This window comes from Wasmannia auropunctata, unplaced genomic scaffold (genome assembly GCF_000956235.1).
Source record: "Wasmannia auropunctata unplaced genomic scaffold, wasmannia.A_1.0 LD336053.1, whole genome shotgun sequence".
In the NCBI taxonomy this organism is placed as follows: Eukaryota; Metazoa; Arthropoda; class Insecta; order Hymenoptera; family Formicidae; genus Wasmannia; species Wasmannia auropunctata.
The window spans coordinates 4,223,222-4,248,522 of NW_012026837.1; the positions used below are offsets into that span (position 1 = coordinate 4,223,222).

The window sequence follows — 25,301 nt, forward strand, 5'->3', positions numbered from 1 at the left end:
TCTCTCTCTCTCTCTCTCTCTCTCGTACTCGCGGAAACTGCACGTTTCCGAGAAACCGTCGTCGTTGCGCGCAAAAAACTGGTCACTGATCGTCATTTCGTATTACAAGACCGTGAATAACTCGTCAAAGAATTTTTCCCGTGTCTCCTCACTGCGCCCTCCCATGACTTGAGAATCGCAAAAGCTTCGTGAAATCACTGAGTCGACAATTTTCCGAACAGCCACTTCAAATCACAGATTTCAAGAGGCTTGCAGTGGAGCTTAAATACGTCGTTTTTACTATCGAACCACAAACCTTTCTCCAATCCCCCGCCCCCCGCCTCGCTTTCCTTTGAGACAATATTTTTTCATTGTAGTATCAATCATATATACGAACGTTCGTGTGAGTGATATCAAAGTTCGTTTGATGTCACAAATAAATTTTAAAAATAGAGTAAAATGTTATTACAAAATAATTTAAATCGTTTTTATCTCTTATGCAAATATACTATTTTTGACTTTCAAATACATTGCAACTAATACGCGAGAAAAGCGTGTCACGTATATATTTTTCATAAATAACTATAACTTTATTTAAGATTGATGAAACAATAATGAGAAATTTTAACCCCAGAAATACTGGACACACGATTTATAAGTTTTACGACATGCGAACAATTCTCAAAGTCGTAAAAATATTGCTATAATAAGAATCCAGAGACCTGTAACTATTATCTCAGACCATATATCATTTTTGTTATTATACGCTATTTTATTTTCATTTTGAGTTATATGTGTTATATCTAGCGCGTGTGTATAAACAAATTTAAAAATATGCCAATTTATAATCAAATTATTTCATATCAGGCATTTTAAAGTAATCTCTTCTGTAAACATATTTATACAAATTTAATCATCAAAATACGCCGCGCAGAATATTTTGTGTGGCACTCTCGGCGCAATAATTGCATTTTATTATATTAAACCGGATAAAATAACACGCAAACTTGACTATATTAAGACGAAAGAATAACATATGAAAAAGATATTGCACGAAATCACGATGTATTCGACATTTGCAACGTTATCGAATTAGCGTAATATACGAATCTCTAACGATGAAACATTTACCAAAAAAATCACCACTGTACAAATATCAAACTTACGCCTTGCAGTTAAAAAATATTAAAATATTGGCGGATTAATTACGACTGGATTTGCTTATTAAAAGCGTTGTAATACCATTGGATTCTATGTCAAAAATACGTAATATAATATGATATAACGGTCGAAGAGTTTCAAAATCATGTCGCTCTAATATCACACGATATGATGTGCAAATAATAGACGACATTAATCAAAATATAATAGAATAATAATTTAGAATTTCCATTCTCTAATTATTTCCGATTCTGTTTCGAACAAGAGTACAAATCGTGCGAAATATCTCGATAAAGACCCGTATGTACCTGCGAATCGTTAATCATATGCGAGCTATTTGTAATAATCATAAAGTATGTTTGTTCTAATACTTGTCAACCTGTTCAATTTCAAAGGATGATATAACAAATAATATAAATGTAGGTAATACGGAGTGACTTGCATTTTGTTCGCTTGATTAGTATTGGTGTGCGAATTATAGCACGGCGACTTTTGCGTATATTTATGCTGCAATGTACAGTTTTTATTGACTGTAACATATTACCGGTTTTTAACATATTGTTCAAAAAACACATTTTATAATTACTTTTTTAATAATAACTTTTTTCAAATAATAAATTATTATTCGATACTTTAGAATGCACAAATCACGCAAAGTTTAAAATTAAATTTTCTATCAGAAAACAAGTAATATCAAGAGGATGAATAATTTGTCTTTGCATTCGTTCAAAAGCAGAAATAGACGCAATTCTCGTTAGATCGATGCAGATATACAGATGAAAAGATGAAATGTCCGATTAATATTTAATCGAATTACTTTATAAAGGGAAGCTTCCAAATGCCAAATCGTTTGATTGCTCGAAACATTATTGAGTTATATGAGAATTAAGAGGGCGATTTTTATTTCCAACTTGTTTGTGCACTTGATAATAGTCTACGAATAAATATAACGAACTCAAGCTTTCAACTACTTGATTTTTATTTTTTTTCTGACTGCTTTTGTTATATTCAAGATTTTCGATAAGTCGTTTAATTTATTCTTATTTTATATCGAGCATTTTTTGTTACGTTATTTTATAAATAAATACATAGAACACATTCGAAAATAAATTTTAAATAAATTTTATGCCAAAATTGATATAATATTATATAGATGTTTTATAAACTTAAATTATTTAAATTTGATATTAAAGTATTGTACTTTTCTGTTATTATTTTATTGCATTGAAAATTAAATGCAGGTATCGATTTATATGCAAATAATTCACGTAGCATGTAACATAATCCGTAATCTAGCAGAAAGATACAAGCTATCTTTCTGCTATTACAGATAGTGAATTTCTTTTCTGATATTCTAAGTTTTATTATAGCCTTTTATGAAATAAATGGAATATTGCTACCGAATTCTTCAGTAAAGCATCAGAAGACATCAAGACAACTCTTCTATTTTTTAAATAGAATCAAATATTTGTGCAAATGTCATAAATCAATCGCAAGTAAGTGTCGCTAACGTGCTATTTCTTGCCTCCCTGAATGATCCGGCAGCTATTTATTCATCTCATAAAAAAATTTTAAGAATAAAACAAAATATTGTTGCTATTCATAATATTTCTGAAAAAAATATAAAAAGAAAATAATTTGTAATATTTTATATATAAACTATTCATAAATAAAAACTATAATTGACTCTTTTGTGACAATATATTCAAATGAAAAGTTTTCCTAGAAATTTCGTTATCTTTAAAATACTCGATTTATTTGTAGAAAGACACGCACGTAATTCGAAGTTACTTTTCCTTTACGAGCGCAAAGGAGAATTCGAGAAAAACCAATAATACTTCTGTCAGGAAAAATAACTCTTGTAAGTGGAACCGTGTGGCAAAGTTCATCGAAATAAGAAAATCGCGGTCATACGAAATCAATGCTCAGTCTCAAGTTTTCCCGATATAGAAATATTTTCCCTAGCGAACAGGCTCGATCTTCACGCATACGTACACACATAGCTGCATAGAAAATTAAATTTCGTACTATCTACAGGAACCATCTCGCACGAAATTTTGAGAAACAATTTTAAATATTGATATCGGTATTCTTGCGATATACGTATATCGCAAGAATACCGATAACAACAATATCAGGATTTCGCACCACCGCATTTATCTTATAGCTCCGTCTTTAATTTCCTACTACTTAGCTAGATAGTTTAATAACTTCCAAAGGGTATCTCTTACCCATCTTAAAATTATACACTATATGAATTAGAATCATTAACACGAAAGTCCTCTCTATGAGACTAATGAAGATCCAAGTAAATGACGTCTTAATAACGTTTCTAACGTTAATAAGACGTTATTGAAAACGTCATTTGACGTCATCTTGTTACTTGGGGACTGGCAGTAATAAGGCCCAGCGTCACTTAGCTCTATAAAGTGCCATTGTAACTTCCGCTTTATTTTTGAGGGGTTCTAATGGCAGTCTCCCCCTGCTGTCCGATACTGAACTTCCGTTCGCTCTCGTGCCAGGCACCAGTCCTTCTCAGACCCGTGCCAGACATTAGGCTTTGTTCAGCTCCTGCGCTAGACACTGCAGGTCCTGTCTCGGACTTAGCGCCAGACACCAGGCCCCGTTTAGCCCCGCGTCGGACATCAGGGTCCATATCACTCCTCGGAACCTCTACTTGGGAACTATCTTGTATTAAAATATTATCTTTATACATTACGGAATAAGCATATTGCATAAACTTTACGTCTCTATATCATATTGATCGTTAGTACTCTGAAAATACTTATATCGAAAAGAATTGCTGCGAGAAATGTTAGAAACTTAAAATGATTTACAAGAAAATTGCATTATAAAAAATATTATCCGTATAAAGTGGAGTACTGTGTTGAAGTTACTTATATTACTTAAACTCTTACGTAACTTAGGACTTTGATAAACAAAGTTTATCAAGCTGTATGTCTTTCTGTTATACAGACGGTTTGACGCAGTTTTTTTGCTCCCGTAATTAATCAACTTCCTTGACTTAAGCTATTGTTATAATTACTAACAACCGCTCATGAAAATCTTTCAAACTATGCCTTCAAACTGTTTTCGTACTTCCAAATTGAAAAGATATATCGATTTATTTTTAGCAAATTAAATCTATTTGAATAAATGAATTTATTTAATTATCTCGTAGATCTTTATATTCTCGTAGATCTTGATATAGGGGGAGTTTCCCAAGTGCCGAACGCTTTAGGTTTTTTTTCAACAAATAAAAAATAATATAATATTTTATTCTTTTTATCCTACGTTATTTTTTTCTTTTTTTTTTGTAAAAATCAATGCACTGTATGCACAAAATATAAAGGTAATTAAAAAAATATTTACCAAAAGATATAATAACGCAACTCACACGTTTTTCGACCACGCAAATTGGTAGATATAATAATTAATAATTTATACGATGCACCAGTTTCCCGTCATACGCAACAATCAATCGATCTCTTTAGCTGTGTACACGCGTACTGGATTACGTGTCAAAACCTGAACGACTGTTTGATCTATCCCCTCTACGATTTACGCGGAAGAACGGCTCGGGAGCGAATAACGATTCAATTATTACATATATAACCAATGTCCGATTTTAAGTGCCGTTCGTCGTTAGGGGAACTCCCTCTACATATTATTAACTTTGAACCTATATTCATGCAGCACTAACATATATTACTATCGATTACGGTCGATTTTATCACCTAGTATCCGGTCTAAACTCCATCTATATTAATCTTTAGAAACTCTGTTGTAGTGTAAGTAAAGCTGTAACGCCTAGTTAATACTAACTTGTAAATTATTGCGGACCATCCTCCAATCTTTGAGCAGTATAGTGTTTACGGTCTATTGAACATAGATAGATATTAGGGAGAGAGGAAGCCGCAGTGAGGAAATTATATTATTCAACACGTATACATAATATATACTAACTTAGAATCGAATCCTCAATATCAGGTAAATATGTGCTGGAGAAACTGGAAGATGCGATTCTATATAGAATATCAGTATTAGCTTCCTTATCCTCCGCGCTCTCTGGAGACAAGGAGGGTTCGACAAGGATGGTAAGTTCGCCTTGATGTTAGTATAATTTCATCTGTGCGCCGAGCAGTCTAACGGTTATAAGAGGTATCCAGAGATCTTTTTACGGAACTTCATGCGCTCGCGCAGCACGTTATGTCCTTAATTGCATAGTATAAACAGAAGAAATTCCATACTTCGGATGTACGACGTATTCTCGTTTAATAAAATTATAATCGCACCGTTCGCAAAACATTCGAGAGAGATCTCGTGCGTAAAATTGCAAACACTGATGATTTCCGCGATTAACAAATATTCCGTGAAGTATAAAATAAATCGCAAATATTTTATGTCGTCCAGAAATTTTTATAATAATAAATATTGATAGAACGATGTCCTATCGAGAATAAATCAACAATATAGTGAAGTATAGCCTAACACCTATTAAGAATGCTTATGATATTTACTGAATGCTCCCGATACAACTGACGAGCTAATCCGAGTAATGTATAAATACGAGATATCACACAGGTTAAACGTCATCGATGAATAAGGGGGACATAAATTCTTGTATGTACTATCGCAAATGTCTTTAATAGGATTTTTCTTGTGCAAGTATCACCATTGATCTCAATCCGCCACCGTGCAGTCGTGTCGTAAATCTAGGAATCAAATTGCGAGTTTTACAGGCCGTTGTATCCCTCCGCGCATAATAAAAAGCACCAACAGATGGAACCTTGTTGTGATACGAACGGCCATGGAATTGGAACAGGATTTATGCCAGATAGATTCTGTTTTACAATCCTCGAACATGGGATAGCAAAACGGCATGTCACTGTCCGCCCTAGCAAAAATATTATACTCCAATAAAAATCTTTGGAGTCTGACATATGACCGATCGTATGATAAAGTCAAAGATTTATTTTTTATCATCAGACATCTATTACGCTTCGAGTTTTATTATTCTTGTGTGCTTAAAATATATTTTCATCATTTAAATATACTATTTAATGTGCTTCACAATAGCAACGTAATAATACAAAACTCATTGCATTATTATTATATAATGATAATATTTACACATATAATTATTTATTTATGTATTCTGCAATTTGTATACATATTGTATAACACAATATGTATATAATATAATACAATATTTACATAATATAATACAATATCAGAAAGTGAAATATATGATATAAATAACACAGCATCTAATGTTCAATTACATTTAATTGAAAAAAATCTGTATTAATTTATTATTTAAAATCTTATTTTATATGATTTACGTTAGCTGCTTTCATACGCGATGATATTTCTGTACGGCAAGAAGTAAACTTAGAAAAGGTTGTCCCCATCAATCTTAAGTACGGAAAATCCTGCCACGGTAAACTAAAAACGTCCTCTACTCTCATTCACGTCGCTCTATCGATTAATCCACCTGCCTCGATACTTTTCGCGTCGGTTATACTTACTATCATCCCCTTCCCCCTCCCTCCCCCTCCCTCCCCGCTTGAATCCGTTCCCCTCGAGGCATCCGTGGCGAGTGCTCACGAGAAATAAAAACACTCGGTACCTCTCTACATACGAGACACGGACCCACCCACCCCACGCGGTCTCCACTGCCCGCTCGATAGAGCGCTGTCTCCCTCGCTCTCATCCCTCGGTTTCCATCCATTTCACCTTCTCCCCGTACTGGTCATTTCACCCTCCGTACGTACTTCCCGTGCCGCGTCCATCATTCCCGCGTTCTCTCGAATTTTCCTTTTCATCTCACCACCCCCTTCAAATTTCCTCGCCTCGTTCGCCCTTATTGTTAGATCCGTTCGAAGGTGTTGCGTATCCTCTCCTTTACTCTCTGAAGCTTCTCGATGTCTTCCCCTGACTTCCCTCCACATTGAGCTCTTATACGTTTTCCTCACCCACGTGGATTTGTCTTTCTTTCCCGTGTGTTTCCCTTCTCGCTCACCTCTCCATCTTTCCCCACTTTGATAATCTCCTCCCCTCTCTTCTCTCGATCCGCCTTCTTATTCCACAAGATCGCTTCCGTGTGTTGATCTGCCTCTGAAATCCACGCTCGAAATGCATCCCTCTTTCTGCGAGGCTTAGCTATCGATGCTATTATCTCTCTTGCTTTATTCCTTTCTCTCCATAATTCTTTTATTTCGATTTTTTTTTTAAGTAATTTTGCTCCTCTCTCCCCCTTTCTCTTCTCCTTCTTTTCTTCATTCAGCTCATATCTCTAGTCTCTCCTCCAGCTTGGCTTCTTCCTATGGTATGGTGGTATCTTTGTCGCTTCCTCGGTTAAAATATTCTCGTCCTTGTTTCAACCACGTCCCGTCGATTCTTCGTCCTCCCCCTCTCCCGTTTCTTCCATTCCTCGTGTCTTTATCGCTCACACGCGCACTTCTAGTTCCGTCCTGCTCGCGGTCGCAGCATCCGCCGGATACAAGTTTGCGCTGTTACCTCCCTCCTGTTCTCGTCTCTTTCCCTCTGATCTGCCTTTACTCCCGGCCAACATCTCGCTTCCCTGCGACCGTCTCTTTCTGCTTGCTGCTGGCATTCCACTTATATCTATCTCTTTCCATCTCCCTTTCGTGCACGTGTTTAATGCCCTGCCCTCTCCTTTTATCATTTCCCCTCTTCGTTCATCTCACTCTCGTTCTCTTTTCAGTCGTGGTTCGCTCTCCATAGGCGTCGATATTGGGAGGTACATATGTAAATGTACAATTACCATCCGTATGTACAACGCGATTAGTTTTTCAAGATTCAAAAGTTTCGAACAATTTAGCGATAGTTAGGAAGCTTACGAAATTCAGTGCAACTGTAAAAAGTCAGCTTGCGAAAGAAATCTTAGGGGAAACTCAATTTATCAGTTTTACGATAATAAGAACTTAAAGATATAAACTTTTATTCGCTGTTGTAGAAGAAATTAAAATTTTCTCTTAAATCATTATTAAAAGTACCTGATAGTTTCCAATTGTTAACGTCGAAAACGTTATTAATAATATCTGTCCTCCGCCATTGGTTCGTGTTCACCCTCGCTTACGCATGTTTTCTCTCTCGCTCTCTCCCCTCGCTCCTACCCCTTCACGCACCTTCCCCACTTCTCGCTACCCTCCTCCACGCCATCGTCCCTCACCCTGGACCACTTCTCTCCTTCGCTGCTCCCTTCTCCCAGCCAATAATTTTCTCTCTCCCCGAACACATTCGCCCCTACCACTAGTACTCTCGTAGCGTCCCTCTCTCGCGGTTTCTCTATCACACCCCGTGGCAGTCGCTCGGCAGCCACCCCTAGATCTACGCGGCCCGCTCAGCTTCGGGCGCCGTCGTCGGAGCAACGGTGTCGCGCGGCACCGGGGCGTTCAGTCGGCATCGCGTACAACCCGCGTCCACCACGTCGAGGCTCCACGTCGCGTCGTCGGCTGGACCACCGTATCGTCGTGGACCACCCAGCAGCACCTCGTGGCGCGTCACGTCCCACACGCCTCGCTCGTTTCGAGAATCGGTTGCTGACCGAGCTAAACACGCCAGAATCGCCCGAGGACACACCGCTCGCTCGATCCAGCGATCTCAAATTCCGCCAGAACTCGTCTCCCGCGTTTGGGCAACCGAAATGGTTCGTTACTCCCTCAGCCTTTGTATTTGTAGCAAACGCCATGGCCGGATATACGGCGAGTACTCTGGGTCGCAATCGATTCACGACGATAACACGTCGCGATCATATACGTTAGATCTCGGCGATATTGAATTAACTGGGACAGGATCGGTCTTGCGTCAAGCATTAATTATTCGCATATACTACGTCGCGAGAGCGTATTCCCAGGTACTCCCAGGTCACGCCGCCGGTTCATATGAGGTCATTGGAGCTATCGATATCGGGCTTCACAAAAATATCGATTTAACGGATTTACAAAGCTCACATTGCAGCAGCTAATTTATTATCTCCAATTATAAATCTTTCTTTGTAGCAGAATCGTTGAATTGTAAAAAGCTCGAGAACGCAATGAGGGCGCTTCAATAATGTTAAATCTGAAATTGTAATAATCGCTTTCATGTTTAGATATATAGTCCATTAATCATGCTAAGCATTTCATGTAAATTTTTCTCAGTGCTATCTAGCTGCCGTCGCTGTAATCCATTATTTACGCTAGCAATATTTCTCCCACCCCACAATAGAGAGAAAACTCTAAAACTCAGGTCACGTGTAATAATTTTACGTGTCATGAATATTCTGGTTTTGGAAAAGATTAAATATCTGAAATTCTATACCGTTTTCATTATCTGTACTATGAATCGTTAAAGATTATTTTACAACATGATCTGCGCTTAAGGCTATGGTAGAATTTTAGCAATATATGTCGAGTAATATTTATATGAAAAATGATTGAAAACAAATTAATATGAATTACAAATTAATATGAATCTCAGTTCATCAATAATTAATCTAACGAGAAAAATTCGGCTGTAATGCTTCAAAATATGTAATAACGCATTCTATTTGACATGCTATTAATAAAATTCTCGCCATGGTTTTTTAACACATCTTTTAGCATTCTATAATCAGTCCTGCTCCCACCATATATACGTAAGGAACAATAATAATACCTCTCTCTTTGTGACAGTGGAAGCTAGAGGCTATATTTAGCTGAAGCGGTCTTGTCTACTACGCGTCTTTTTGACCGTGTCATATTTTGACGTGTTAGGAAACTCGAGGATCGTCTTGTGACCCGACTTGTCAAGTATCTATTTGATAAGCGGGGGCTTATACTAGAGAGGCAAGCTAGCCTCGGAGCCAGCTATAGATCGGTTCCTCCGCGATCTTAAATCTGGCCCGATAATGCGATGCGAGGGCGTCGTTCCAGGGTGCTCGTTTAAGTTTACATATTACAAGCTTCCCGAATATATCAGGCTACACGAGTGGCAAGGCGTGTAGCGTTAAATAAAAATAACATGCAAATACGGATCTAACAGCTGTACCCAATATTAATATCATATTTACAACGAATAAACAAACGAGTGAAGAAAATACGTCAGCGCTTGGCTGTTACGGAATCGTAAAAAGTTATGTTTCAGCTTGAGCCATGGAGCGTGATATACGAGCACGAGCGCACACTAAAATCCAACGGAGAATATGCATATTCTACCCGTGAGACACGGAACACGAATTAAAATACGCGATAGTTCCAACAACCAGAATTATGTAGCAATTGCCATGGTACGCGGCACCGTTTTACCTTTGATCGCACGGAGCGAAACGAATAAAATTGCAAAATTAATTTCAGCGAGCTTTTGTGCGCCGATTTTTCTGTCGCTGACATCTTACGCTGACGTCAAATACCTCTCGGATAAATATTAATTTTCAATTACATCCACACGCGAATTGCACAGTTGTGAGAATCGTCCTATGAATTATAAAAATTGTGAATAGTAATGAAGTCCCAAGTGAACTGAACCATTCTGGAATACCATATTTATGCATTATTTTAATCCGCAAAGGATCTCATGAAATTCACAATCGTATTATGGAAAGAAAACGACAATATTTATGAACGACAATAGTTATGAACGAGAACTTTGCATCCAAAAACAATTATATATAGATTGCGACTAATTGAAATCTTTTTTAATAATCGAGTTTATTTAATATTTTGAATTTATTTAATGCTTTAATCCATTTGCTATACGAAACACGTGGCGAATGCATAATAGTCGCTGCTTTCTAGCCTCTCTCGCTAAGAGGTTTGATTAAAAGCGCGTGCTACTACTGCGTGATATATGTAGCCCCCTTTGTCTGACTGAAACGACGCGATCTACTTGGCGCACAGTCGCCAGACTCGTGTCCGATCGAGTGGTGGGACGATCCACTTGGCGCGAATACAGTCCATCCTCCATTCGATCACCGGATGGATCGATCTATCCGGAATGCAACCTTGACTCCCTTCTCGCCGATCAGAAGATATCCATTTAACGTGATTTTGGCTCCGTTTCTCATTATCCTTCATAAATGAAAAATCACGCTCGAGTTGAGCATCAATTTTTCATTATTTCAATATTCGATATTTCACATATGCCTGCTCATAGCAAAATCAATTAATCATCCACTCACCTCCTGTCAAAATTGTCATGTTGATAAACCCGAAAATTGACGAATTATTAATTATAAATATTAAACATTGATTTTAAGTAAATTATTAATGATGTGTACGCATTATTGAGTTTAAGTGCTCTTTATCATCTCGAGGGACGCTTACTAACAATTGTTCAATAATAATGACCGATAAAATATTTTTTCGCAGCAAAAAGTTTTGGGAAAAATTACAATTTTTGACAACTGAATAAATATTTACGATTGAGACTTTGAGACTCCCTTGAAACTCTATACATTGTTATTTTACCCTGTTGAGACTGTTCAAACACTCCAGAAAAAAAGAGGGCCGGAGAGAATGTTAACGTGGAAGTCTCAATGTCACCTTGGAGACGATATTAAGCCGATGTTTATAACAAGCTATTTGCGAGCCTGTCACATTTGGAATTTTAGAATGTACTCCCACGGGTAAATTCTGTCCCTCGGAAATTTTCACAAACTTAGAAGTGATCAATTTTCTACATTAATGCTCGCATAGTCCATGCACGATTTCATTTTGTTAATCATAGACTTTGAGCGTTAATGTAAAAAAGTGATCACTCAGGGCAATAGCACACAAAAAAATTTAAGCAGTAAGATGTAGGCAGTAAAGAAATCACATATTGAATTTGCTACTGTTTACATTATAACCTTATATTCTCGATTGTATCGATCTATTCGCTTACGACTTACTGCTTAAGTTTTTTTTGTGTGTCATAACCCTGAGTTTATGACAATTTCCAAGGGACAAAATCGATCACCGGGGATGTACGTTAAAAAACCAATTTTATAGAAACATATATTATACATAATATAATTTTCACGATAAAAAATTTCACAATTAGATGGCTCTATATTAAAATTTCTTACTTAAATAAAAATTACATAGATTTGTAAAGATTAATTTTTGACAGTAAATAAGTAATTCTATGTACATATAATAACTCTCTGGCAACATTGAGCTTCGTGGAAACCAGTTAAATATTATTTTACGGAGTCAGTTAAACATTGTAATTTTCTTTTATGAAACCGATTAAATTTGGTTTATCGAGGCAAAAGTGCATGCATCAGCGAGCATCCGAAAAAATTGCCCAGCCAGTCACTCGTGGAGCTGTGTTTAATGAAAGCGTTATAGAACGCGCGAGCGACACAGGGGTGAGCGGGACAGAGAAATGGAGGGTAATCGTATTTCCGGTGAATTTCCGACTCGGTTGATCGACTCGACGGCACCCCGGCCAGAGCGATATGCCTATAATTTCAGTCATCAGTGTATACCTATAACGTAGCGCGCGTTATGTAGGTATATTCGCGGTGAAGTTATCGTCGTCGTCGCCGTCGTCGGTCCGCCCGGAGCACAGAGAGACAACGCCTCGTTTCTGAATTTCCATCGATCTGTCCAAATCCGTGGATTTGGCCTTACCCGCCGTCAAGCGACGCCACGTTACACGCCATTTTTAGCCCCGGCGTCGGCCGGGGAAAACTTTTCCCTCTTTTCGGTGCACCGACAAAAATAAACTTCGCGAAAAAGGAAAGTTGAGATTAAAGGTCAAACGGGGCGTGGCTGCAGTCGCGCGATGAGGTAATTACTGAAGATGTGCAAGGTACTTCTGACGTCAAGGGTCTCTCATTATTTTGAATAATTATTCTGCGATCTAACACCTCCCGAAGTGATAGCGCGCCGCTTTCAGTTGAATATCCTTCTGCGATCTCTTATTGAGAATCATTCATGCCCTCGAATGAGTTTTACACGAGCGTACGATTGTTCCGAAGTTTGATAATTTTCCGCACGAAAAATAATTAATACATTCTAGTCTGTAACTTTATTACCAACTTTCGCAATGTTAACTGAAATTACTTTCTGACATCTCGGATAATTTTAACGGGATTTATTTATTTTAATCACATTGCATTTATGTAGTAGAGCCTATTAGATAACATCGGACTATTATTTAATTTCATATTTTGGTTTGTTTCATTAAAAAAATGGCATATTTAAGATTAAAAACTACGCTGGGCTAGATGTTCAAAGTTATTGCAAACTAGTTTACATTTACTGTGCAAATTTAGAAAAAACGTCAGTTCTGTGCGACGGTTTTTAATTCATTTCTCTCTCTCTCTCTCTCTCTCTCTCTCTCTCTCTCTCTCTCTCTCTCTCTCTCTCTCTCTCTCGCATGCACATGCGCGTATCAAAAAATATCAAATTTATCAGCGACATTTTTCAATTTTATTAATAGAGATTAAACTTCGTTGCATTTTAGTAAAATAAATTTATATATAGGTATATATTAATTTTTCGTCTGCAAAAAGAAATAATGAAGCAATTGTGATCTACGAATTGAAACTGGAAATTGAAGTAAATATTAGCTGCAGGACATAAAATAAATTCTGGTCACGAAAATATTTCTCAATCTAGCAAAATTACAGCTATTTCTCGAGCTTTTCGCGACGGAATTTCATGGCACCGCTGGGGCTTTGGTATCGCATGAACCAACGCATGAACTACTGAAGTTTCAGAACAGTTCCATGTAAAAATGAATCAAATTATTGAGGTTTCTGTATACACCGCGAGTGGCACTTATACATATATAGCAAACACGCGGTATTGGAAAAAGTTTTTATCGGAATATGCAGGTCTATGCAGTCCCTGTTAATGGTCCAACGTGGACGATAGCAGATTGAAAGAATTAATTACTGCTAATTCACTCCAAAAGAAATATGAAAGTTGATGTAAGCGGAAATTTTCCAATTACCGTATCACGCCATTGTTATTAGATCTCGACATCGTGTGACCTTCCTATAGATAAAAGTACTGACAGAATTACTGCTAATTTAATTTTAAGAAAAAAAATAAAAGTTAATTATAAGCGAAAATTTTTGCCGTATTACGCCATTATTATGATCAAATTTTGACGATTTAATACCTTTAACGATTTTGGTTTAACATCTGCAAGATTGTTTCCAAACTTATTTAAAAAAACGCAGTTGTTCCCGGACTATGAATATCAAGATCGTCATTATCTCTTTACATAGAGTATAGACTACGAATATTTTTCCAACGTTTGAAAGTGTTCCCACAGTTTCAAAGTCCTCCATAAATTTGATATTTGGCATTAACATGGCAAAACCTCGTTTGCCCCAAGTCCGTCGACATTTCCGTAAAGTTTGTCTAACCGCGAAAATAATAGTTCCACTCTATAAACCTCATATCCTTTGTGATGGCGAAAGAGACGTGACATTATCTACTCATAGTTGAACAGAAAAGTTCAAATACGTGCCGCGAGAATATCTGCAGATCTTGTTTATATACGCCGCGTCACATCTATAAGCATGTATCGCACTATTAATACTGACTGTATTCCCGGTTATCTACTGAAAGATAAAACGTAACTTTATTAAGCTAGTTACGTTCAGAAGTGCATTCTCATTCGCTCGCTTGGCTCATATTATCATAAAATATTAATATATAGATACACAAGATGCAAGATAATTATATACATATATTTTATGTGTAGAATATAATGTGAAAGAACATAAAACGTTGCACTCCGCAAATTAAATTTTGAAAGAAAATTTACGGAATCGAACAATCTACTGTGGTACCGGATGTAGTTGATTAAACCATTTCCTTTTAGCAGCAACTTCTTGTTTAGTCCATTATTCACTCGAATAGCTCTATTATTCATTCGAAACAAACGCAGTAGGAAAATAAACGGTGTTGGATGTACGATTAAGCTTCTAATAACTATACACTTGCTACCCTTAGAACATGAAATCTAAGGTTGTATTTTACAACTAATGGTACATTGAAAGAATAAAAAAGGAACATTCAAAACGTTTTATCTTTCTTCTTGAGATAAAAATATGAAATATTTCAATTTTTAAATTCTGTTTTTTTACCTCGCCCGTCTCGTACAGTATTTTTTTAAGAAATTTTTATTACATGTTGAATTATGATGTATCGTATATATTTTATAAAGTGTTTTTTTTTTAATCAAATAAAACATTCTTAATATTGATTTTCTAAAGACAAAGTCGTACAATGTTTCTAAAAAAATAAACTTTTCAATTTTCAATTTTACGAATTTGCGACAGTAATTCGTGTTCGCCGGAGAATCAGGCGTAAAATTAACGCGGCACGCGAAATCGCGAGCTCTCGGCGAAGTGTCGCGCTCGGTCAATCGCGCAGAAGCAGATACGGCGCTAATAGGAATCGTGAATAGCCGCGCCCGTTCATCATTGACAATGACGTAGACGAGAGGAACAATAACACCGCGGCGCTTTGTCGATTGCATTAGCGAGGGCACGCAGCGAGCGGCAAACAAAAGCTTTCATCCTCCGACACGCGGAGACAACCGCGTATACTGTTCACTCATTAACGACGTGCGTCTTCGCGGAGACAAAGGCCCTCGCCACCCCTTTGTGTCTACCTCGATAGCATTGAAAAGCCCACAGACCGCCGCGCCGCGCCGGTATAATTACGGATAGGACAACCGTCGAATTGTCCCGAAAAATGTAGCCATGCCGTTACTTATCTGTCTTTCGCGAATGTTGCTGGTTTAGAAATATGTACAGACGGGGACCTAAGGCTGCGTTCCAATTAACGCTCTTGGAATCATTTCATCCTTGTTGTTTATGAAATGTTAAACAAGAACAAATAATGCTCGCGAGTGTTGCGAGCGTTAAATGGAAAGCAGCCTATAATGCCTTAACACTCGAAGTTGCACGTGTATCGAGCGTGTATCAAGCAGAGACGCGTCTTCAGAGCGCGTTCCAATGAGAAACACGTTTTTCTCTCATCGTGTAACTTTAAGTGTTAAGGCATTAGTGTCCCCGTTTGTACGAGTACGTGCGAAAGTGCGACACGTTCGAAAAGTTCAGTACCATGAAATTCGTACATCTAACGTTTGTAACTGAATATTAGTAGAGGAAGAGAAGAGGGAAGGGGAACAATTGTCAACTCGACGAAAACTATGCGAAAATCTCGCGATATTCAAATGGGTTCTTAATTATATGAAATTGTGTAAATTCATTTCGGAACTTATACAATTGCGATTAAATTCCAGCGCAAAATGCAGCCGTATGTATAGAGCAAAGGTTGCGAAGGATAAACGTGGCAAAGCTCAGTGGTAACAACATTAGTTACCTTTGATAACCAAGTAGTCAAGATACAAAATAAGTCCACGGCGAATGCTTTGACGTACAAAGAGAAATGCTGTTAATCAAGTCCGTTTGAACTTCAGAAACAAGTTATTCCTCCCCGTCCCCGCGGTTTCAAGTCGTTAATTAACACATGTCTATTATCGAAATATTTAAATTTTGCAACAACGTTCTTATAACATTTCCAAATGGACAGTGAGTGGATGCTTGTGAAAAATGTTTTTCTCGTTAAAAGATATACGTTATTACGCGAAAAAAGTTTAATACAAAATCATCATTTATACGCGATCGTTTTGCATGCTTTTAAGAGCGTAAATGCTGCGACACGGTATATAATGAATATCCCTCCCCCAACATGACATTTTAGCTGTTTTGTGCAATATTCCAAATAAGCTGCATTGTCTCCATTTTCCGAAACCGAAATAGTTTCTTATCGCCTCGCCGCGGTAAGCTTATATTGACGTACAAACTCGCACAGACGCAGAAACCGGTTGTAGCTCGGAGCAATGGAGTTTCACTAATTTTGCTAATTAGAGCGGTCGCTGTTTCAGTAACTAACTTCGTATTAAACGCAAAATAATAATCAAACTTGGAATTGCTCCGAGCAAAAGATGCTCCTCTAATAAATGCTAATGAGATTTATAAAAACAGAAGAATAATTTTTGAAAAATTATTACATTAAAATGATAATATTAACGTCGTAGAATATGACACAAAGCTCGTTTCATTAAAATTATTTTTCCCAACGTTTTCATATTAAAAAATAAATGTAAAGTAACACGAATTTTTTTCTCAAATCTCTGAAATTATGTATAAAGTCGCAGGTGTCCATATAATGTCAGAGCTTATGCACAATATCTCGATTTTCTCGATAATTATTTGCTCGACAGTTACGCAAACGTTTCAATGCGTCTACTATAATAATATTCACGGATAATCGTGCGAACTCGACGTCGCTCACGTACGGCCGAGCGGTATAACAGCATCCGCGTTCGATGCAATTCCCGTCGCTGCCTAGACCACGAGACTCGCAATTTCGTCGCGGCCGACCGCGCCGCTAAATCCGCACCACACTTTCCAGAAACAATGCCAGCATCGTTAATTAATAAACCACGAGCACGCGGATGTCATCGCGCCTAATTGCGGACGCGTCAAAGCGCAACGCGTCTGCAGACCCGGATACAGCGTTGCAGCTCGCGCAGCATCAACTGCTTGTTCGACGGTGGTGGTACCGTGGTAGTGTGGTCGTCGCGCAAAACGCTCGACGGGGACAAAAGCCTCCTGTCCCTAGTCGGACAGCCTGTGAATGCCGCTCCGGAGAGCGTCAACGGGGCACTCGTTTTAATTGTGCAAAACAAAGGACCGCCGCGCCCTCGAGGGCGCGTACGAGGGCGACGCGTGTATAACGCGAGATGTATAACGAAAGTAACTTGTTGATCTCACTTAAGCGAAGAGCATTATTAAGAAGCGCCAGGGGAATAATCCCGCCGCAACGTCACCTGGATTGCGAGGCTCGCAGAGGAGTCCGCGAAGTTACGTATTTAAGCGCAAAAGAGCGCTTTGAATTCAGGCGCATATTCGACGAAACGCTTCAATTCTGGAATGGCACAGCCATTTCGAAGCGGATCATGGAGCGGATTCTAGAATTTGTAGCCGGAATGCCAATGCTAAGTTAAACGCCGTCGATCATCAGAAATATCTACTTCCGAACAAGCTTAAAAATAATTTGCAAATATAGCTCGTAAAAAAATTCGTCGCTGTAGACAGAATGTAAAATAAGATTAAAAAATAATGCTATTTTTTTTATATGTTTTAATATGTATAATTTTTGCGATTTTTTTACGTTACTGTGAGCAAGAAAACAAAAATTTCCAGCATCTAATCTCGTAGATTTTCAACTGACAAAATAAAAAAGTCTGTCTCTGCGATTAAGTGCTTGCGGAACTTCCGATTGTGTGGAGATCACAAATCGAGGAGGCATCAACAATAATCTTTTTGCTTCGTGTGAAACGGCTTTTGGTCGAGCTTAAAGAAGCGTTCGGCTTGAAGGAACACGAGATCGCATTAGAACGCTTGATCACATCTTCCGCTTTATTCTTAAGCTCAGATAGGTGGTGAATTTCATCGCGATCGGAAGAATAATATTTTGCAGTAGTACGATTGCTGATTCTAATTTAATACAAAAGCAAGAAGTATAACAACATTTGTACTATTCTCTCAAAGTTGTTCACTTTCTCTCTTTCATAGCGTTATTAATATTCTAATAAATAACTTTTATATGTATAAAATATTTTCCCTTATATGATAATACGATAAAAAGATAATTTATCAATCAAAATATACATTTACATTTCAAATGTGCAAATAGAAAATGTACATTTACATAAATTAATTAAACACACGTGTACATAAACATAAATTAATTAAAATGATATAATGCAACAGTTGCATAATAATGAGCGCATTATACAATAGACGCACTAAAATAATATATAATTATGTTTCCCTCTGAATGTTTTCGTTGTTGCTATTTATAACAATTCTCATTGCTATTTCGCATCGCTCGCTCTATTCGGAGCGAGCAAATCCATTTCTGCGTTAATTTTAGCGAGCAAATCTATTTATTATTTAAGACAATAAATTGTAATATATAAAAATTGCTTTTTCAGCTTGGCCGCGTGCGGATGGCGAGGGGGAAAATGTTCGGCGATTAAGATGCGGAGTTGAAGAGATGCGCGTGAAGCACCCTATTTTCGAGTCTCCGAGGTATACACATCGATACCTCCCCTTCGTATATGAGAAACACGAGGACGACGATCCCCTTCCTCCCTTCCATCCAGCGAGACTCGCCTCTATATCGGTGTGCCGTTAACAAGCAAATTCTTTGATCGATGCTGACGTCGCCTCAGGGCCGCAAAATTTCGCTGCTTGCAAAAGGAAAGTCTTTTAGCAACGCGACGAGGAACTCGACGTCGCGGAGTGACACAGCGAGAAATTCAAAGAGAGAGAGAGAGAGATCAGAAAATCTCATTCTGTCCCTGATTTATATCCTACATGTATACACCTTTGTGCGTGTGACGCCATCAGCCAGTGGAAAAACGCTAGAAAAATGTAATCTATGCAAATGCGTGTTCTTCAATACAGTTTGCTCTCGAGTAGAGGTAAATAGCGAGCAGTAAATCGCGAGCAATAAATAAAGGAGAGAGATAAATCGAGAAAATATGAAAATTACAGGAATTTATCATCTCTCTAACTTATCTCTGAGTATTCTTCCATGACATCAAAGACAGTCGTCTGAATATGCAGTAGACTAATTAAAAATAGTGTATATACGGATTCATGCTTTTCTTTGAGTAACATGAAATATTTTTTTCTAAACTACAAACAGCTTGATTTTATAAATATTTCTGAAATATTTTTAGGAAGAAAAACATTGAAAATACATGCATTTGTCGAATAAATGTATTAATTTTTCTTATTACTTCTTGTCATCTCAGAGAAATTCCGAGAAATTAGGATTAATATTTTACACCGTATTTTACGTATTTACTGGCAATCGTAAAATTTAATCCGAAATTAATGAAATTAATAAATTCTTCTCTTGCAATACGGAATATATATAAAAGAAATTTTTTTTTAATAATATAATCGTTGCGCGCCAATTGGAAAGAAATTTCTCCGGTTGGAAAAATCCGACATCGAGCGGAGGAAAAAAACCGACTCGTGAAAGTCTTCCGCTGCTCGCTCCGGAATTTGTCACTCCGTGACTTCCGCTCGTTTGCTCCATCAAAATGGAGCTAAACGACGTCGAAGTGTGCACGACTGAATATTTAATGACGTCGCAATATTATTGTCGATAAAATTGGAGCTTTTAAAGTATTTTATGAATGCAGTTATATTGTCATCCCCATATAGTTCCACGTATCTCTCACGAGACTTATATAATACATATATATATATATATATATATATATATATATATATGTATATATATAATGCAATGCAATTTCTACGCGATACACATCGCAATACCTGACATAAGGATTATTTTTATTCTGACTGCGCACATGGAGCGCAGAATTTCTCTTTCTGCGAAGAATTCTTACAATTCATAAAATTTTAGAAAAAAATTAATTATTGTAAATTACATGGAGTCTGTAATTGAGAATTAGAGAGCATTTCAATAACCTTGATTTAATTAACTTGATAAACTGAGAGATATATCTTCGTAAAGAAATCGTATTACGCTTGTAAAGAAGATGATAGGATTTATAGTAACAGGGAAAAGGCGCCGGAGAAAGCCGATGAATGGAAAAGGGGATTATATGAGAGAATGTGAAAAAGGTGGAAGTGAGGAAGAAAAAGAAAGAGAAGGGAGAGCGTTTCTCTGTTTGCTGTCTTTAGTTTTAAGGCCACTTCCGTAATAAAGAGAGGAATTTCCCTTTCAGGTGACAAACCGAGAAGAAAAAATACAAACATGCCGGTTGGTGGACGGGTCGCGGGTAAAGTTGGGATCTATAGCTCTCACTACAATGGTAATATGGATGTGGATATCGTTCCCTTAGGTATAGCCACATTGACTCCAAAGCAATTTTTAGTGTTGTCTACAGCGAATTTATCACCGTAGATATTGATATGTATACAGTAGATATTGGCTGTAATTAAGTTACAAATGACGTAAATGAATTACAAAAATTGCTTCGGTATGATTGTGGCGTAGAGTATTTGTTGGCAATCAGTGGCGTAATTCTGTAAACAAATCGCCGAGAGGACTTTTCTTCCTACGTACATTATTTCCGTCGATGTGTCACAGTAGATAATTTAATCTCGGCATAATTTGCTTTATGTTCACGATATTAAGAACAATATGTTTGTTTTTTTTCAATAACGCGAATTATTTTCCTTTCTGAAAGTGAATTAAAGTCCTTTCATATCGAAAAAAAGAAATGTATGTATTAATGTTACTATCTCTTTTTATAATATATTAAAATTGTTTTATTATTATTACGTTTTATACATATAATAAATGCTTATACGAAATTATTAGCCGTTGTTTTAAATATTATCTTCTTTTATTTTGAAAAAAAGTTTGTATTGGCTGAATTGATTAATTATTAATGTGCTTTGGATCCACAAGACATTACGATTTCCACGTAATTAGTAATTCTGCACGATTATTATATGAGAAAAAGTGAGAAACACTATTTTTGACTATCTTCACATAAATGTTTCAAACCTCTCTTTATCAAATATATGCAAGATTCGAATGCAAAATTGAGTTTTGATTTTATTACGCCACTATAACGTCACACAACTGCGTGAGGCAAGGCTTTGTCGCATGGCACGAATCGACGACGTAAACGGTCAAACTCACGACGCACTTTCGGTAGCGGCATGAGAAATTGTTGACGAAATCAATAACGCAACCAGAACTGCGCTAATGTTTGCCGTACGCGGTGGGGAAATTTACGAAAATGTTGACCCTGGGCCAACTGCCAGTGGGGCCGCCCCCTCACGATTTACGAATAAAATTCTCTATGCCTGCCTCTCGACATCTTCAGCACCTATTCGCGATTGGATTTTCTCCAAGTTGTGGAATATCGTTTTGAGATGATTTATCGATCTTCGTGAGCATGAAGGCTCAAAGAAGATTGGAGCAACGCGAATTGCCTTTGGACGCTGATTCTGCAAACATGCAACTCAAATCCACTGACAAAATAATATTATTAAAGTTGAAAAAAGTAGAAATTTTCGCTATATGAAATTTGGCAAAAAAAATGGGATGATATTACATTTCCCTCAAAAAGCAATTACGAGGAGTATTCAAACTTGAAAAATTAAGATCCGTTTAACAGGATGTCTCACAAATAATACACAATACTTTAACAATATATTCTAATAAAATATTAATAAGAATAGAAATTCCTAACACAAAAACGTCGAGATCACACAATAGCTGAAGTTAAAAGACAATCTCGAGTATTTTTACCAGTTAAAAATTGAGTATACAAAAATTGAATTTACGTAAATTTCAATAAAGAATTGATTATTTTTATAATGTCAAACGTTTTTAAATTATTTACTATATAAATATATATTTCCATTTATTCATTATATACTTTTTCGCATTAATATATCGTTAAAAGTAAATGTCACCGTAAATATCACAGTAAATATCAAAAAATTTTTCTCGCGCTTTTCAAATTTTTACCTTTTAATCATGAATTATTTTAACTTTGTAGTATCTAAAAAGCGAGCATTGTTATATTCCAGGAAAAATTCCCTGGCAGAGAGGGAAAAAGCCTCAAGAGAAAAGTTAGCTTACTATAACCGTCAGCATCGAGTTTTAAGTTTTATCTATTTTATTTTTGCCACGGTGATATTTAGAATTTAGAGAAGAGTAGAATATTTATGCGGGGCAAAGAGGAATGCATCATTCTGTCGGAATTAAAAGTACAAGTTTTAAAACGCGGAAAGGCAACAAAAAAAAATCCTCAGAATCCTAACATTCCACTGTAACATTTTCGTTGACGTAACTCGAATTCAGACGTTAAGTGTCTTAAGTTTTAATCACGTTCGAACACAGACGCAGCTGCAAGATTCGTCGACAACAGAGAACAAACTTTAAAATTCGCCGTCGTTATCGTAATGGTCCAAGAGAACGCTTTTAAGCGCGGTAGTCAAATAACAAGCGTTAAATTACGCGGAAATAAAAACCGTTTGAGTTTGCGATGTAATAATGACTTTCTTGCAGCATCAGAGATAACAATGAAAATTATCTCAGAATTATTGGGTAGAATCGAGTCGCGATTTTTCGAGTACCAATTGCATCGATTATTTATAAGCATGTATTTTATTTCAATTTCAGCTGCTTATTTTAAGTCTTTATTATTACCGTATTATTGAATATTACATAGACTACTTTTAGCTTATATTAATTTACGATTGATTAACGTGGAATTTCTTTGACTCTGACAAACAAAAAGCGTACTAAAAGATGTGATGAATGTGATGTAATGAGATATAAATTAACAGACTCATTAGCCGAAAGAAACTTCAGTTCTCATTATAATATGCAAAGCCCAATATGCCAAGTTTAATAATTCTCGAGAGATGACGTAAGACGTGAAACGAATAATGGACTTTCCGCATAATCAATACCGCGGGATGAATACTTTATGTCTTCGCGATATATATCTTTATGAAATTTCGTATCTCATTATTATGTCCCTAATATCGAAATTAAGTTCAATGTAATATATCAAAAATTAAAATTAACTCTGAGATAATCCATATACAAATTTCAGTGACATTTATAATATAATAAATCTCAAATCTCATCTTATTTCTTTCAAATAAAATCAGTGTATAAATATGGACGAATAGGCTATAAAATATAAAATTATTCCGCGCATTGAATTTTTATTTTTATTTATTAAAGTATTAAATAAAAAAAAAATTAAATAAAAAAAGTTATATAATTTCCAAATTTCCAAATGAAAAATTCCGATATCTTATAATTTTCGGGGTATAGAAAAAATGATTTATTTCACAGAGATATATATAAATAATTTTTTGCTCACCTAATGGATGCTCTGCCATTGCTCGATGCATCTGTAATATTTTAATTTTTAATTAAAAGAAATCAAATTCATAATTTTTCATATAAATCCAAACAAATGTTAAAAATATTTTATTGATAGATATATGTATAAAAAAATTTATACATATATCTATCAATAAATGTCTCTAAATATAATATAATAAATAATATTATTTTCTATTGTTACAAAACGGCGCATGATAAACAAATTCATTTAAAATTAATCAAATAGCCGATAAATTTTGCAAAAGTATACATGATGTATGGAATGTTACAATTATTCACCTCAGGATAACTCCGTCGTCACCCGATGCTTCCCAAGCCTCCTCCTCCTCTCAGATTCTCTCGTCGTTTCCTTCCTCTCGACACACGCGTACACTCGCGAAAATCTTATAACAATCGCGTGTATATGTAACAATCACGATAATCGCGCGACACTTTACACGGCACTCCCGATTCCTGATGCTAATCGCGCGCGACGCGTACTTCGTTACGTACTTATGGCAAGAATAATGCGAGAATAAAACGATAGCAGAGAAGATAGACGAATATAGAAGCACGGATGCCGTATATTAGTGTGGTTTCGAATCTCTAATTTTTTAATATCAAAACGTATTATCTAATATATAAATATATATATATATATATTTATATATTAGGGATTATATTTACAGGAACGAGAAAATTCGAAGCGTTTTTTCTCCCTTTGAGTTTTGATATCGAGGTCCAACTGTACATATATATATATATATATATATACAGTTGGACCTCGATATCAAAACTCAAAGGGAGAAAAAACGCTTCGAATTTTCTCGTTCCTGCAGCATGTAGCTCAAAAGAGAACCACAATATCGTGGACATAGCACGGATGAAAAAAAAAGTATAATGATTTACTTTTATAATATAATATAAGTATAATGATTTACTAAGAAAATAAATCTTTAAACCCATTCAATGTCCACGTAACGTGAACATAGAGATGTTGAAACCATGGTCCCGTCTAAATCGCGGGCATGGCTCTCAGGGCATGTGTACTGTTAATTTTCAAAGGAATACAACGACATGAAATGACTCCACGAAATGCTTTAATATTTCCGCAGAGTCATTTCATGTCTTTGTTTGTTTCTCCTTTGAAAATTAACAGTACACATGCCCTGAGAGCGGCCATGCCCGCGATTTAGACGAGACCATTCAACGTCTCTAAGTCCACGTTACATT

General features: G+C 36.4%; 1 protein-coding gene across 1 annotated transcript in view; it reads right to left on the reverse strand.

Moving 5' to 3' along the window:
* LOC105451158 (putative glycine-rich cell wall structural protein 1) overlaps positions 1–24,452 on the reverse strand; it is an 83,543-nt gene extending 59,091 nt beyond the window's left edge. Inside the window, exons 1-2 of the mRNA XM_011691437.1 lie at positions 24,369–24,452; positions 24,064–24,094 (exon numbers count right to left, since the gene is read on the reverse strand). The gene's annotated coding sequence lies outside the window, so the exon portion shown is untranslated. The remainder of the gene's footprint in view (positions 1–24,063; positions 24,095–24,368) is intronic.
* Between the last annotated feature and the right edge of the window lie 849 nt (positions 24,453–25,301).